This window comes from Ranitomeya imitator, chromosome 1 (assembly GCF_032444005.1).
Source record: "Ranitomeya imitator isolate aRanImi1 chromosome 1, aRanImi1.pri, whole genome shotgun sequence".
NCBI classification, from domain to species: Eukaryota; Metazoa; Chordata; class Amphibia; order Anura; family Dendrobatidae; genus Ranitomeya; species Ranitomeya imitator.
Genome location: NC_091282.1, coordinates 108,451,680 through 108,467,014, shown reverse-complemented (window position 1 = coordinate 108,467,014; position 15,335 = coordinate 108,451,680).

Genomic DNA, 15,335 nt, shown 5'->3' with positions numbered 1-15,335 from the left:
CAACTAGACTGTACTCACATTTACAGCTCAGCACACACCAGTCTTAGATTCCAATGGCTGAGCTGTCTATCACAAAACTGACAGCTCAGCACGCCCCTGCCCCAGATTGGACAGCTGAGTTGCCACTCACCACACTGATTGAAGGAATCATAACAGTACCCCCTCTCCTAGGGGAGGCCACTGGACCCTCAGATTTCCCAAGAAACCTACAATGGAAGGCCCTGACCAAGCAATTGACCTTCATAGAACAAGCCAGACCTCAAGGATCTGTCCTCAGGTCCATATCGCCTCCAATGAATGAGATACTGGAGGGAATTACGAAGCCTCGGAGAATCTATGATCCCATACACCTCATATTCTAAACCCCCATCAAACGAAAACAGAGGAGGCGGGGACATGGCAGACAACACTGAAGGGATAAACTCTTTTAATGTGAACAAAAAGAGAAAAAAAGCCAGCTCACCTAATGAAACACTGGTGCACGGAGGGCCATCCTGGTCAGATGTGAATACATAGTAAAGCTTGAAAAAATTCACCTCCAGCTCCTGGGATAAAATTTCCAAATTTCTTTATTTGAAAAAATAGAGGGATTCCATACAATCATACAAACAGCGTTCCTTCATTCGGTAACACCAATAACGGAACAAAATTAGCTTGTTTACTGAATCGGTCAATTACCACCCACATGATAGCTTTCCCTCCAGACAGAGGCAAATCCATGATGAAATCCATGGACACATGAGTCCACGGTCTTTCTGAAATTGGCAATGGAGCTAATTTCCCGGCAGGCTGGTTATGACAGATTTTAGTGTGTGTGTAAACTTTACAAGTTGATACAAAATCTTTAATAGCATTAGTCATGGATGCCCACCAAAAAAAATCTATCTATAGTTTTCTGGGTAGCGGTGACCCCATGATGACCACTAAAGACAGAATCATGAAGCTCTTGCAACAGATGTAATCTTAAGTACACAGGCATAAGTAATTTGGACGCTGGAGTAGCGGAAAGAGCCAATGACTGGACTTTACAGATCTCCTCTTCCAACTCCAAGAATTCCATTTAAGCCACAATACCGTGAGGAAGAATGCAGGACAGAGGTTCTGCAGGAGAAACTGAATTTATTAAATAGCATCTGGCGACCAAACCTTAAGCTCTGCCCCCTTATGTGTGAGGTCAATAAGAAGCTTATCGATCTGCAAAAAACTCCTAAATAATTTTTTAAAGTAATTGGCAAATCCAAGAAATTGTTGCAATGCTTTAAAGTCATGAGGTTGAACCCCATCAATTATGGCCTGAAAAGGAAGGCATAATATTCCAGCAAGACAACGACCAATAGTATACATCGAGATTGGCAAAGAAATGGTTCAATGACAATGAGGTGCTGGATTGGCCCTCACAGTCCCCAGACCTCAACCCAATCGAACACTTGTGAGTAGAGTTGAAGAAAAAGATGTATACATACCCAAGTGAGTTGACCAGTACTCACCAACTTTGGGACCGTGTAGAAGAGACTTAGGAACAGATTTCAGTCGAGACATGCCTGAGTCTGAGAGCATGACCAGAAGAATTCAGTGTTTAAGACTAAAACTGGATTTGCAAAATAGTAACAAAATAATACAAATTTAAATTTAGATTTTTAGGAGTAAAACAGTAACTGTTACGCACGTGGTTGTGCAACCACTGTGAAATTGGAAGGAGGAAGACCGGACTGTGGGTACCTGTGCCAGACCAGATCCAGAACTGCTGAGGATGCGTCCCATGTTGCCCGGGGGAAGGCAAGAAGGCCCGGACAGGTTCCCTGACCTGGAAGCTGGGGGCGTGGTTATAAGTAAAAGTGTGCTCAGTGTCGGGCAGTTTCCCGCTGGCTGTGACAGAGGCAAGATGCATGCGCTGTGACAGCAGCAAGGCTGAGCAGCCAGGCCGCAATGACACACAGCCAATCTGATGCTGGGACGTTGCCGGAACCCACCATAGTAATAAGAAAAGAGCCAGAAGCCCTCTTCAGCTAAGCACCACACACCAGCCTAAGAGCCAGGGCAAAGTTCAGGACTGTTTGTTGCTGTAATCGTCGTCAGACCATGGTCTGCAGGACCTTTTTGGAGAAGCATCATGCCAGCTGTTGTTGGCGCTTCAGTCCTGGTGGGAACAGGCAGCGCGCAGCACAGTGGGAGAAGTGCAGCACACCCGGTGGCAGAAAGAGAGCGAGGTGCCGTGTGCTTCATGACCGTGAGTACATGTGGAAGACAAGGTGGTGGTGGTGGCTAAGTGACGAAGCATTATCCGCTATCCAACCAACAACCGTTTCACACTGCTCTGGCTTCAATAGTGGTGTGCTGCAGTCCCCTAGAAACTGGGACAGGAAGGTCGAGCAAGAAGATGTGGGTCTTTGTTGTTGCCCACTTTCACCTTCCCCACGGCCTTGTCCTCTGGAAGCACCATCAGCATCACGTCCACTTCCCCGTCCCTTGCCCCTTGCCTTAACCATTTTAAATGGACTACTGCATTATTTCAAATGTTCAACACAAATGTTTTTATTAGTAGCGAAACAATATGTGATCAGTATGCCTGCAAATCTACGATTTTTCAACCCAAACACCAGGAAGGCCTCAGCCTGACCTAACAGACTGTATTCAATTTTTGTTTTTTGTTTTTTTTAAAGTTAATTTATGCAAAATAGTGCCAATCAGATGTGTAATATCATTAGATGTGTCTCTGGTCACGGGAGTAAGCAGGCCTGTTTAATTAATTGCATGTTTGTTGCCAGCATTAATAACCTGTGCTGGATATCCCCATTAAGAAATCTCCTTTTTAAGTTAGTCGCTTTTGCCTCAAACTCCCTTAAGGATGAATAGTTTCTCTTGAGCCTCAGGAATTGTCCATTATGGATCCCTTTCCTGAGACTTGGTGGATGGTGGCTGTTTGTTACTATCGGTTTCAGATACATCAAAGTGTTGACGTAGACCTCCTCACCCCTCGAAATGATAATGTCCAGGAACGCGATCCTGTTCCCACCTACTTCACATGTAAATTTCAGGCCAATACTATTCACATTCAAATATGATAAAAATTCTTCAAAGGAATCTTTATCTCCTGACCACAGAACGAGGATGTCATCAATGTACCACCCCCAGAATTGCATCCGGGGGCATCATGTGACATCCCTGTCCCAGAAAACAATGGCTTCCTCCCACCAGTCCAGGAGAAAATTGGCATAAGTGAGGGGCACAGGGGTTCCCCATTGCAGTGCCCCTGAGCTGGTGGTAGAATCTGCCATTGAAAAAAAAAATTAAGGCCAAGGACACGTTATTAAATCCAAAAATGAACCTATTGTGTTTTCCTAAGTGTGTTCCTCTCATACTTAAATAGTATGTAACTGCTTTAATGCCCTAATCATGTGATATACAGTACGGACCAAAAGTTTGGACACACTTTCTCATTTAAAGATGTTTCTGTATTTTCATGACTATGAAAATTGTAAATTCACACTGAAGGCATCAAAACTATGAATTTACACATGTGGAATTATATACTTAAGAAAAAAGTGTGAAACAACTGAAAATATGTCTTATATTCTAGGTTCTTCAAAGTAGCCACCTTCTGCTTTGATGACTGCTTTGCATACTCTTGGCATTCTCTTGATGAGCTTCAAGAGGTAGTCACCGGAAATGGTCTTCCAACAATCTTGAAAGAGTTCCCAGAGATGCTTAACACTTGTTGGCCCTATTGCCTTCACTCTGCGGTCCAGCTCACCCCAAACCATCTCTTTAAAGAGAAGGTGTGTCCAAACTTTTGGTCTGCACTGTACTACTGTACAATGATTCCACATCAATGGACGCAAGGATAGTCCCAGGTTCAAGTTGAATATCCTCCAACTTGATCAACAGGTCGGTGGTGTCCCTAATGTGAGAAGGTAGGGCTGTTACGAAGGGGCGGAGGATTGTGTCCAAATATATGCACAAATTTTGCCTAAGAGAATCTATACGAGACACAATTGGGCCATCTTTTTGCAGATTAAAAACTTTATGCACTTTTGGTAACAAATAGAAAGTATCCAGTGTGTGATGTAATGTAAGCATGAAGTCAAACTCATTTCTAGAGATAAGGCAACAATTGCGAGCTTTAATAAGAATGGTTTCCAGGGTGGTGGTGACTGAATAGTGGGGTGTAGGGTCCACTCTCAAAATCTCATAAATCATTGTATCTGAAAATACAAGAGCACATCTTAAGATATTTTTCTGCATCCAGAATTTCCACATTCTCCCCCTTGTCTGAGGGTTTAATAACAATAATATGGTTGTTCTCTAAAGAGCGCAATGCTTCTAATTGACACATTAGGCTCCGATAACTTATGACTGCGGTTAATCCTTCTAGACTCATTCGTCACTAATTTTGAAAAATATCTATGCTGCTGTAATCGCCAGATGGTGGCAGACGAGTGGTCTTAGCCTTAAAGGGAACCTGTCACCCCGTTTTTTCAGATTGAGATAAAAATACTGTTAAATAGGGCCTGCACTGAGCGTTACAACAGTGTATGTAGTGTACCCTGATTCCCCACCTATGCTGCGAAATACATTACCAAAGTCGCCGTTTTCGCCTGTCAATCAGGCTGGTCAGGTCAGGTGGGCGTGGTGACATCGCTGTTTCTTCCCCAGCTTTCCGTTGGTGGCGTAGTGGTGTGCGCATGTCCAAGTGCCGAATCCACTGCGCGCACGTGAAGAAACAGCGCGCGATCTGCGCTATTACCCTTGTCATCGGTGGGGGCTGCCATCTTCCTGGGGCCGCGCGTGCGCAGATGGAGTGCTCTGCTGCACGGGGCTTCAGGAAAATGGCCGCTGGATGCCGCGCGTGCGCAGATGAAAATGGCTTCAGGAAAATGGCCGCCGCGATCTCCATCTGCGCACGCGCGGCATCCCGCGGCCATTTTCCTGAAGCCCCGTGCAGCAGAGCACTCCATCTGCGCACACACGGCCCCAGGAAGATGGCCGCCACCACCGATGACAAGGGTAATAGCGCAGATCGCGCGCTGTTTCTTCACGTGCGCGCAGTGGATTCGGCACTTGGACATGCGCACACCACTACGCCACCAACGGAAAGCTGGGGAAGAAACAGCGATGTCACCACGCCCACCTGACCTGACCAGCCTGATTGACAGGCAAAAACGGCGACTTTGGTAATGTATTTCGCAGCATAGGTGGGGAATCAGGGTACACTACATACACTATTGTAACGCACAGCGCAGGCCCTATTTAACAGTATTTTTATCTCAATCTGAAAAAACGGGGTGACAGGTTCCCTTTAAGTTCTGAGAAGGGACCCTCACCTAGCCGCCTACTGCCCTCCTCTGAGAGTCCAGCAAGGAGTATAACTTCTGCTAATGAGTCCAGGAGGATGCCAAGCTGTTGTCATTTTTGTTTGTCATTATTTAGAAATAATTTTTTCCATTTCGGTTTCCTCAAAATAGATTGATATCCTTAAACCACACAAAGGAGTCAAATTTTGTCGTCGGTACAAAGGATAGTCCAGATGCCAACACTGAAATGTCATTTTGTGACAAAGCATATGCTCTCAAGTCAATAACTTGGTGGTTTTCCAAGTTACATTGATCATTATTTGTCGATTTGGTTTGTAGGTAGGGAATAAGGGAGCATTTCCCTGTTCTCTAAAAAAGATCCTAAGGATGTAAAGGATGTAGATTAATAAGGTGCGGGTGGTGTGACCCTGCCATTTTCTTGTCGACCTCTTTTTAAGGTATCCTCTACCACTTCCTATCTCTTTTGGTTTTGTCATGGTTGCTTTAGATTCAGTGTCTGATATCTCAATGTGCGATAAGGAGATGTCACCTATATGACTGGGGTTATTCCCTGCAAAGGAGTATGATCTCTTATCCTTAAAGGGACACTGTCACCTGAATTTGGAGGGAACAATCTTCAGCCATGGAGGCGGGGTTTTTGATTCACCCTTTCCTTACCCGCTGGCTGCATGCTGGCTGCAATATTGGATTGAAGTTCATTCTCTGTCCTCCATAGTACACGCCTGCGCAAGGCAAGATTGCACCTTGTGCAGGCATGTACTACGGAGGACAGAGAATGAACTTCAATCCAATATTGCAGCCAGCATGCAGCCAGCGGGTAAGGAAAGGGTGAATCAAAAACACAAAAACCCCGCCTCCATGGCTGAAGATTGTTCCCTCCAAATTCAGGTGACAGTGTCCCTTTAAAGCTAAGCAGATATCTAACAAAATGTTTGTGTTTTCTATCCTTGAACTCAATTTGATATTTCTCAATAGCAGTCTTGAGAGTGGCCTCCCTATTATTGAAATCAGGATTCGTCTTATATTTATGGGCCTCCTCTATAAGTTCTTGTAATCTTTTTAAGTGTTTTCCAAGGTGATCCTCTCCTTCTTCAAAAGAATATTCACAAAGTGAATAGACGATTGGATGGACTCCTTCTCCCACTTCAGTGGCAGGGAGTTGGACCTAGTCCTAAGGGAAGGGGTTATATGAATTCGTAAACCCCTGGGTAAAATGTTTTGTTTGATATAATGTTCAAGAGATTGAACCTCCAATCATGACTTAACGTTGTTCTTATATGCTATAAGTAACTCAGAGAAGATAGATTTCAGTGTTGGTTTATCCGTTATAATGTTATCAATGTTCCTTTTGGAAAAACCTATCTAAGCGGCACTCAGCCACTTATTAGTGTTCACCGGTCTTTACAGAAAACTAGCCATAACAGTCAAGAGAAAAACCAATAGAATAAACAAGGTATGATTAGACTTAAACCAAACAAAAACAAGACCTATAAAAATTAGCTTTTATTTTATAAGTTTAAAAAGCTCACACATTAAAAACATATAGGTGAGTAAATCAGGCCAGGGTCATAAATAGTCCCATGTAAGGACAAAATTAGTAAATCCAGGAAATAATGGTAGGGACCCTACAAGGGGTTCCCTCACCAAGCCAACGCCAACACCAAATTAAAGTGCTTAAGGGCAACAAAAATCTCTGAACCTGATAGGTAACTAACACTGTAGCCTTCATATGCCTATATCTCAGTGGGTGCCAAAATTACACATTTCTCAAACTAAAGTGTACACTGCATAATATAGAAATCCTAAAAGATATATTGAAAAGATAGGATAACTCTTTATTTGTAGCTGAATATAGCAACACAGCCTATCCCAACTAGATAGAAAATAATACCTAGAATAGTATAGAACCAGACATAGGTCATAGTGGGAATGTCTCGACCTGCTGGCTCATCCTTGATCCTTCTGGACAATTTCTCCCAGTAGGTGGCTACCAGTGCCTTGTTGTTCCAGCCAAGTTCAGAAGCCAGGGTGCGGATCCCGACGGTGTATTGACCTACGGACAGACTAGCCTGGCACAGTCTGAGGAGGGATGCAGCAGCAGAGGTAGCTCGGCCCGGGTTGTCAAATACCTTGCGAAACGCCTCCAGAAAAGCCCTCAGATCCGAAATGATAGGATGGGGTTATACACAGCCAGGGACTGGCCATCTGGCAATTCTGGCAAATGTCAGAAGGGCCTGACTGATCGTGGGCCGCCTGTCTGCTACGTTATTAACAGAATTGGTGTTCTCAAGACACCCATACTGTTAAGAGTTGCGTAGGAGCACAAAGTCTCTGACTCCGTGACTTACCCCAGCAGGCCACGGGAATCATTAGAAATATTGGTCATGTAGTAAATCTTGCTTTCCTCCATCCAGGGTAATATTAATAATATATTCCATCTGGTGCTTGGGGGACGGACAGCATGGGCCTGTGTGATTTCAGATGTCAGGGCTGAATATCACTCCAGTCCGTACCTGTACACAGCTCAGCATTACGAGCTCTGCTAGATCTGCGGCAGAGATAACTGTGATTCTGCTGAACCCAGTAAACCAAGTAATACATTGTTGGAATAAGGATCTCTGTCCCTACATCAAGGTGCTATGAAATTACATAGTCAAAATGTGCTGACAGATTGTCTTTCATAAAGTGTTTAAAATTAATGGATATTCCATGTAAGAATAGTGCTTTCACACAAAATTGAAGATTTCTCTATAATAATATTATACCATATAATGTCACCACTGTGTTTGTTCCTAGCCATCGGTACAATTTATTTTCATTGTCAACATACTAATACAATTTTTCCCTTCTGTTTCTAGTTGTTTCTTGAAAAAGAAATCACTGATGCAATCGTGTAAAAAAAACAGATTCACAATGTGTAACAGTACAGACCTAGTAAAAGCATTGTACTGCCAGAATTTTATGTACAGAACTAGGTCAATTAAAACAATGTAACAATAGATGCTAAAGAAAAATGATCAATGAGCGGTTCGTGCTCATTCAGCAAACGCATAAAAGGTAAATCTGCAGTATTTGGAAGAAAACGCAACTTAGAAACAAAATTTATATTACAGTAAGGAATTGAACTGGAAGCTAAGCAGGACCCAACAGACCACTGTGTCCCAGATGCTGGACTGACTAACGCGTCTCTCACAGCTGCCCGCAGATATATTGTCAGATCCTATTGTTTTTACCAGTACAGAGTCTGATGCCCATCCAGGGTCTTCTATGCTGAATTTTTACTGGTGATTTGTATTTTTATTCAGAGCTAAGTATTTCTTCATAACCAGACAAAACAAACAAAAATTACCCAGAGGGAAAGTAATGAATTAGCAAATACTGCCAATTCTACTCACAATCATGGCAGTGTAGAAGTGCAAACCCACAAATCAAGTAATGCTCGCTGGGCCAGAAGGGACATGTGCCATTAGCACTGTTAAATGAAGTGCCACTTTGGAATCATTTCAAGGCTAGGGCTAGTATGTATGTAGTATGTATGTAGCATACATGTAGTATGTAGTATGTATGTAGGGGTTTTTTTGTTTTTTTTTTACATTCAACACATTAGCTGGATGATGGGACTACTACTGTCCCATCATTGGCTAATGTGTCAATCACTACCATTGTAGCAGGCATAGCCTGATGGGACTTGTAGTCCCATCGGACTATGCCTGCACACAAACACAAAGACCTCGGGCAGGCCGAACAGACACCCGAGAGGCCCGTACAGACCCCCGGGACGCCACACAGACCCCCGACAGGCCGCACAGACCCCCGAGAGGCTCGTACAGATTCTCGGCAGGCCCCACAGACCCCCGAGAGGCCCATGCAGACCCCCGGCAGGCCGCACAGACCCCCGGCAGGCTGCATAGATTCCTGGCAGGCCGCACAGGCCCCCGGCAGCCCGCACAGACCCACGAGAGGCCCGTACAGACCCCCGTGAGGCCCACACAGACCCCCGGCAGCCCGCACAGACACGCAGTCTCCACCCACGCACGGCCCACACTCTTCCTCCCTCCGGAACAGGATGTACAAGGACAGAAAGGGCTTATTTTAATTCCAATATTTTTGTCCCATAGACTTGCAATGGTTTCCGGTATCGGTATCGGCGATATCAAATATTTTTTGGATATCGGCCGATACAATCCGATACCAATATTTCCCGATATCGGAAGGTATCGCTCAACACTATTCGTTGCACATCTGTCCCTGGTCCGAGCTGTGCTCCATCTGTCCTGGTCCATTGAACTTTCTTGTGCTCCACATTGGGCTTTGCAGGTGGCCTTGCAATGTGCTTCCATGTGATTAACTGCCTCAGCCTATTTAAGAGCTAAGACACACATCTGGGCCATGGTATTGAATTTGTCGCTAGACTTGCAATTTATCTGTGCACAGTAACCTGGCAGTGGGCTGCAGGTTTTCTTCTGCAGACCAGTGGCTTCCAGTGCCTCTTCCTACTTGTCTGTGGTTTCTAGTAACTCCGAAGTTCTGTCAGCTATGTGTACCCGGTTCTTCTGGACCTCTTCTCTAGGTCCGCCTGTGGTTTTCAGGACATCATCTTGGCTGTGTGCGGCTCCATGGGTGCTCACTTTCCTATTACTCTGGAGTGTTATTTTACTACCTGTCTGCAATTTCCAGCATTGCACTCCACCTGGCTGCTTGCGATTTCCTAACATCCTCCGCCTGCCAGCAGTTTCCTGCACTCCACCTGCCTGCCTACGGTTTCCTGATGTCCTCAGCTTGCCTGCGGTTTCCTGATGTCCGCCGCGTGCTTGCCTGCGGTTTCCAGCATTCCGCGTTTCTACCCACAGTTTCTATTCCCTCTACTCACCAACCTGCTGTAATGATGCCTGTGGCCCATGTCCCCACCTGGACCTTGGCCTTAAAAGATCTACTTCACCCAGTGAGCCCCTTGAACTTCTCGCAACAGACTTTTACTTATGGGTCTCTCCCTATGCACACACAATCTTGGTGAGTGGGGCTAGAAGACGCCAGTAGGGACATACATGGTGACTAGTGATCTGCGTCACATCGTCCCAAGCCAGCATTTCAAGTCTATTTTCTAAGAAATGTTGCAGCATTTCATTAAGTAAGTGCAAGTTTATAATGCATGAACAATGCAAAAAATAAGGTAAATATTACTAATTAATATTAATTATTAATATTAATTATATTAAGTGAGAATTAGGGTACCGTCACACTATACGATTTACCTACGATCACGACCAGCGATACGACCTGGCCGTGATCATTGGTAAGTCGTAGTGTGGTCGCTGGAGAGCTGTCACACAGACAGCTCTCCAGCGACCAACGATGCCGAGGTCCCCGGGTAACCAGGGTAAACATCGGGTTACTAAGCGCAGGGCCGCGCTTAGTAACCCGATGTTTACCCTGGTTACCAGCGTAAAAAAAAACAAACAGCACATACTTACATTCCGGTGTCTGTCCCTTGCCGTCTGCTTCCCGCACTCACTGACTGCCGGCCGTAAAGTGAAAGCACAGTACAGCGGTGACGCGTCACCGCTGTGCTCTGCTTTCAGTTTACGGCCGGCAGTCACAGTGCGGGAAGCAGACGGCAAGGGACCTGACGGACACCGGAATGTAAGTATGTGCTGTTTGTTTTTTTTTACATTTACGCTGGTAACCAGTGTAAACATCGGGTTACTAAGCGCGGTCCTGCGCTTAGTAACCCTATGTTTACCCTGGTTACAAGCGAACGCATCGCTAGATCGCATCGCTAGATCGCTAGATCGGTGTCACACACACCGATCTAGCGATGACAGCGGGAGATCCAGCGACGAAAGAAAGTTCCAAACGATCTGCTACGATGTACGATTCTCAGCAGGATCCCTGATCGCTGCTGCGTGTCAGACACAGCGATATCGTAACGATATCGCTGGAACGTCACGAATCGTACCGTCGTAGCGATCGAAATGGCACTGTGTGACGGTACCCTAAGATGTGAGAATAAAATGTAACCTTCCACCATAAATACCATGCTGATATAACAGATGATACTAAAAGTGTTTCGCCAACATACATTGTTACAATGCAATCACTGAGTGCTGTGAGGAAAGTGGCACTGCCTGCAGCCAGAGGACTTTAGTTTGTTATATCTGAGGCACATGCACCATGCTGATCAATTTCAGAATGGAATAGTAATAAACCTAGTGGAAACACTTTTCAAAATCATATTGAGATCTGATATTTTCCCAACCCCTGTATCACATTCTACTAAATGTACTCTTTGGCATACTACTTTATCTTATATTATGAGATTCAAGCTAAAAACCAAAACTAGAAACCAAAAGCTTAGTCAAAGAATCAGAGAATTAAAGGTTTATACCTAAAAAGAAAGAATATGGCATAACCAGAAAAATTATGGCATAGGGTTGCTCCTCTAAGAACTTCATCAAAAGGCATAGTAAAGGTCCCATGACTACAATCACTAAAGCAACTTGTCCTCCAGAATAAAACGGAAAGATCACTACCACATTTTTTTTAAGTTTATTAAAAACTATAAGAGTGAAGTGGGGTACAGGGATGAGGTGCTGGGGGCCAGAACTGAGTTTTCTTTGTTCTGAAACCCCTCTTCTAAACAGGAGTCAGACATGTGTAGGGTGTTGTTCTGTGGAGTTCGTGCTTTACTTACTTTTCGTTAGGGAGTTCTTGTTAACTCCAAGCCCATGGGACCGGATACGGCTACAGACAAGACAGGAGACCTGTAGTCCGGTTCAACAGGTTCAGCTTTACTGTGCAATTCGGTTACACAAGGCTGCAGAATACAGATTGAGACAGAGTCCCTTTTTTGTTCCCTATGTCCTGTGTACTATCAGTCCTTGTCTTCTTTATGTCCGACCTGCCCCTGACTCAACCTTAACTGATGATACCAGGGACCTTCTATCCGACAGTACAGCTTCCCTGAGGCCCACCATCCTTCCCTTTCGCTGCAACCCAGCTGATGTCTTCCTCTCAGGGGAGATAGAGACATGACAATGCCTCTTCTGGGCCGCCCTAGCCCCAAAACTGCCCCGGCGTCCTCACGACCCTTTAGATGTGCCCTCATACTGTATAAAAGTATCAAAAAACTAACAAAAGGACTCCCAATACTAGTAAACAAAATATATATGTATATACATAAAACAAGGAAATATACTTATATATATATAAAAGGTCACAAAAGGATAAATCAGATAAAAAGCCTTTATTTATAATAGTATGGCAACATTAGCACAAAAGTGCATGTGCTTGGGGAATAAATACACACAGGTGTACAGGTAAAATATACGATAAAAAATATGTATATAGAAACAGTCCCACAATCTGATTATAAGCGCATGTATATAAAAAAATTATTATGTGCATACAAGGGAGATAGTGTTGCACGTGCAAAAAAGTGCTGAATCTTAGTATAATAAAAAATAAATAAATAAATGGTGTGCAAATGTGTCCTCAATAAAACAGTGTACAAGTAAGTGTAACCATAAGTTTATGTGCAAAGTTGCGTATGAAGAGATAAAAAATATATAATAGAACACATCATAAAACACAATTCACATTAACTCTCCGATGCAACAACTTCTTCAATCACCCCCTCCCCCCACAACAGTAAGCACAGCCACCTCCTAATTTCATTTTATGGGGAAAGCCACAAGTCCAAAGCGACAGGAGTCACAAATCCATGTACTCATTCTAAGCACGAGACCCACACCTACAATGCATTTATGAAATGTCCTGCAAATATGAAATACATTTTTATGATGCAAATACCCCACAATTTAGTTTATGAGAAAAAATACCTCATACCTCATCTAAACCAGGATCACATGTGATTCAAGTTGATATTATCAATCTTTTGAAGTGTTTTACTTTGTTATGAAGTAAGTAGAAAAGGAGGCACCCCTCTACACTGTTTGTCTTCTCAGATATTTACCAACCCCAACATTCTCCTGTCTCCTCAAACATAAACCCACCCACCCCTATACTGTTGTCTCCTCACACATTTAGCCCCTCCCCTCATTCATTTAACGGCTCACACACCCCCAAATAGAGAATTCCGGTGTCTTCTATTTCGATGGAGCGCTTACTTTGCTGCCATCCACCTGCTAGATGATGCAGTTGTGACATCAGAAGCGCGATCAGCTAGCCTGATCATGATCACACTGCTGAAATTGCCCTGTCCCGAAAGTGCCAGCAGTTAGGGCTTCAATTGTACTCAAGCATGAAAGAGACAAGAATATAATTGAAAGCTGGGAGCCATTGTGCTACATTTTCCTAAGTCAGCTTGACAGCCGGCTCAGAAAACAGTCGTCTTTCACTCCAGGGAAGGACGCAAAATTCCGCATCCAGCAACCTGATGGCACTCCCCTGCCTGCTCCACCTGGGACTAATATATCAGTAAAACAGAGTTTTTATTATCCAAGCAGAAACATGAAGCTTGTCCAGATTGTGGTGATAAACTGAACCCTGTGATAGTGAGTTGCCCAGCCAGGGCAATGGGGTACTCGGTACCGGGTCTGTTCTCAAGGGGGATGTCATGATGACCGCGACCCGGTCCATGGCTCTGGGGCTCAACGTTAAAGGGGAACGGTCTTTAAAGTGGAAAATGTTCAAAGTCTGTCGTGACGCCACCTGTGGTGTTCGGTCAGTAGTGGGACCGATGCTGCATTGGAGGGGTCACCCGGGGGATGTTATTGCAGCACTGATGGTATGCTTCCCACAGGTGAAGTGGGGTCCCCAGGGGTCCTAAGGTTTGTGGCAAGGTGGTGAATGCCGATGAATAAGTGGAGGACACAAGTTGTAAGTCTTTACCTGGTTTACTGTAGTTGGCAGGCCACAGTCCAGGGTAAAAGGCATGGGTGATGGTGGTCTGGCTGGCTCAGAGGCAATGGAGGGTTGTTGTGAATTCTGTGGTCAAGCTCCCTCCTGTGGTCATGAGTGGTACTTCGGCTGGTTCTGTGTATGAGCTTCCTCTGGTGGATGTGAGTGGGGGTGCGGCTTCTGAGTTTCCTTCCTCAGGTGACGGGGTTAAGTCGTTAGGTGCTGCTCTATTTAACTCCACCTAGTTCTTTGTTCCTGGCCTCCAGTCAATGTTCCAGTATTGGTCTTGCTTTCTCCTGGATCGTTCTTGTGGCCTGTCTGACCTGCATAAGCTAAGCTCTGCTTGTGTTATTTTTGTTTGCTATTTTTTCTGTCTAGCTTGCTATATTGGTTTGTCTTGCTGGCTGGAAGCTCTGGGACGCAGAGGAAGCACCTCCGTACCGTTAGTCGGTGCGGAGGGTCTTTTTGCACCCTCTGCGTGGTTGTTAATAGGTTTTTGTGCTGACCACAAAGCTATCTTTCCTGTCCTCGGTCTATTTAGTAAGTCGGGCCTCACTTTGCTAAAATCTATTTCATCTCTGTGTTTGTGTTTTCATCTTTGCTCACAGTCATTATATGTGGGGGGCTGCCTTTTCCTTTGGGGAATTTCTCTGAGGCAAGGTAGGCTTATTTTTCTATCTTCAGGGCTAGCTAGGTTCTCAGGCTGTGCCGAGTTGCATAGGGAGCGTTTGGAGCAATCCACGGCTACCTCTAGTGTGGTGTGATAGGATTAAGGATTGCGGTCAGCAACGTTCCCACGTCTCAGAGCTCGTCCTATGTGATTAGCAACTATCAGGTCATTTTCTGTGCTCGTAACCACCAGGTCCATTGTGGTTCTGAATCACCTGTTCATAACAGTACTGGAGGCCCAAAGTACTAATGCTTCTCAATAGAGGGAAAAGAGAAGTTCTGAGACCTTTTTTTTCTTCTTTGCACTGTGTTTGTGTTTTTTTTTCCCCTTTACATCAGGGTGGTTCAGAACACAGGTGTAGACATGGACATTCAAGGTCTGTCCTCTTTGATGGATAATCTTGCTATAAGTGTACAAAACATTCAAGATTTAGTGGTTCAGAATCCTATGTTAGAACCTAAAATTCCTATTCCTGAGTTGTTTTTTGGTGATAG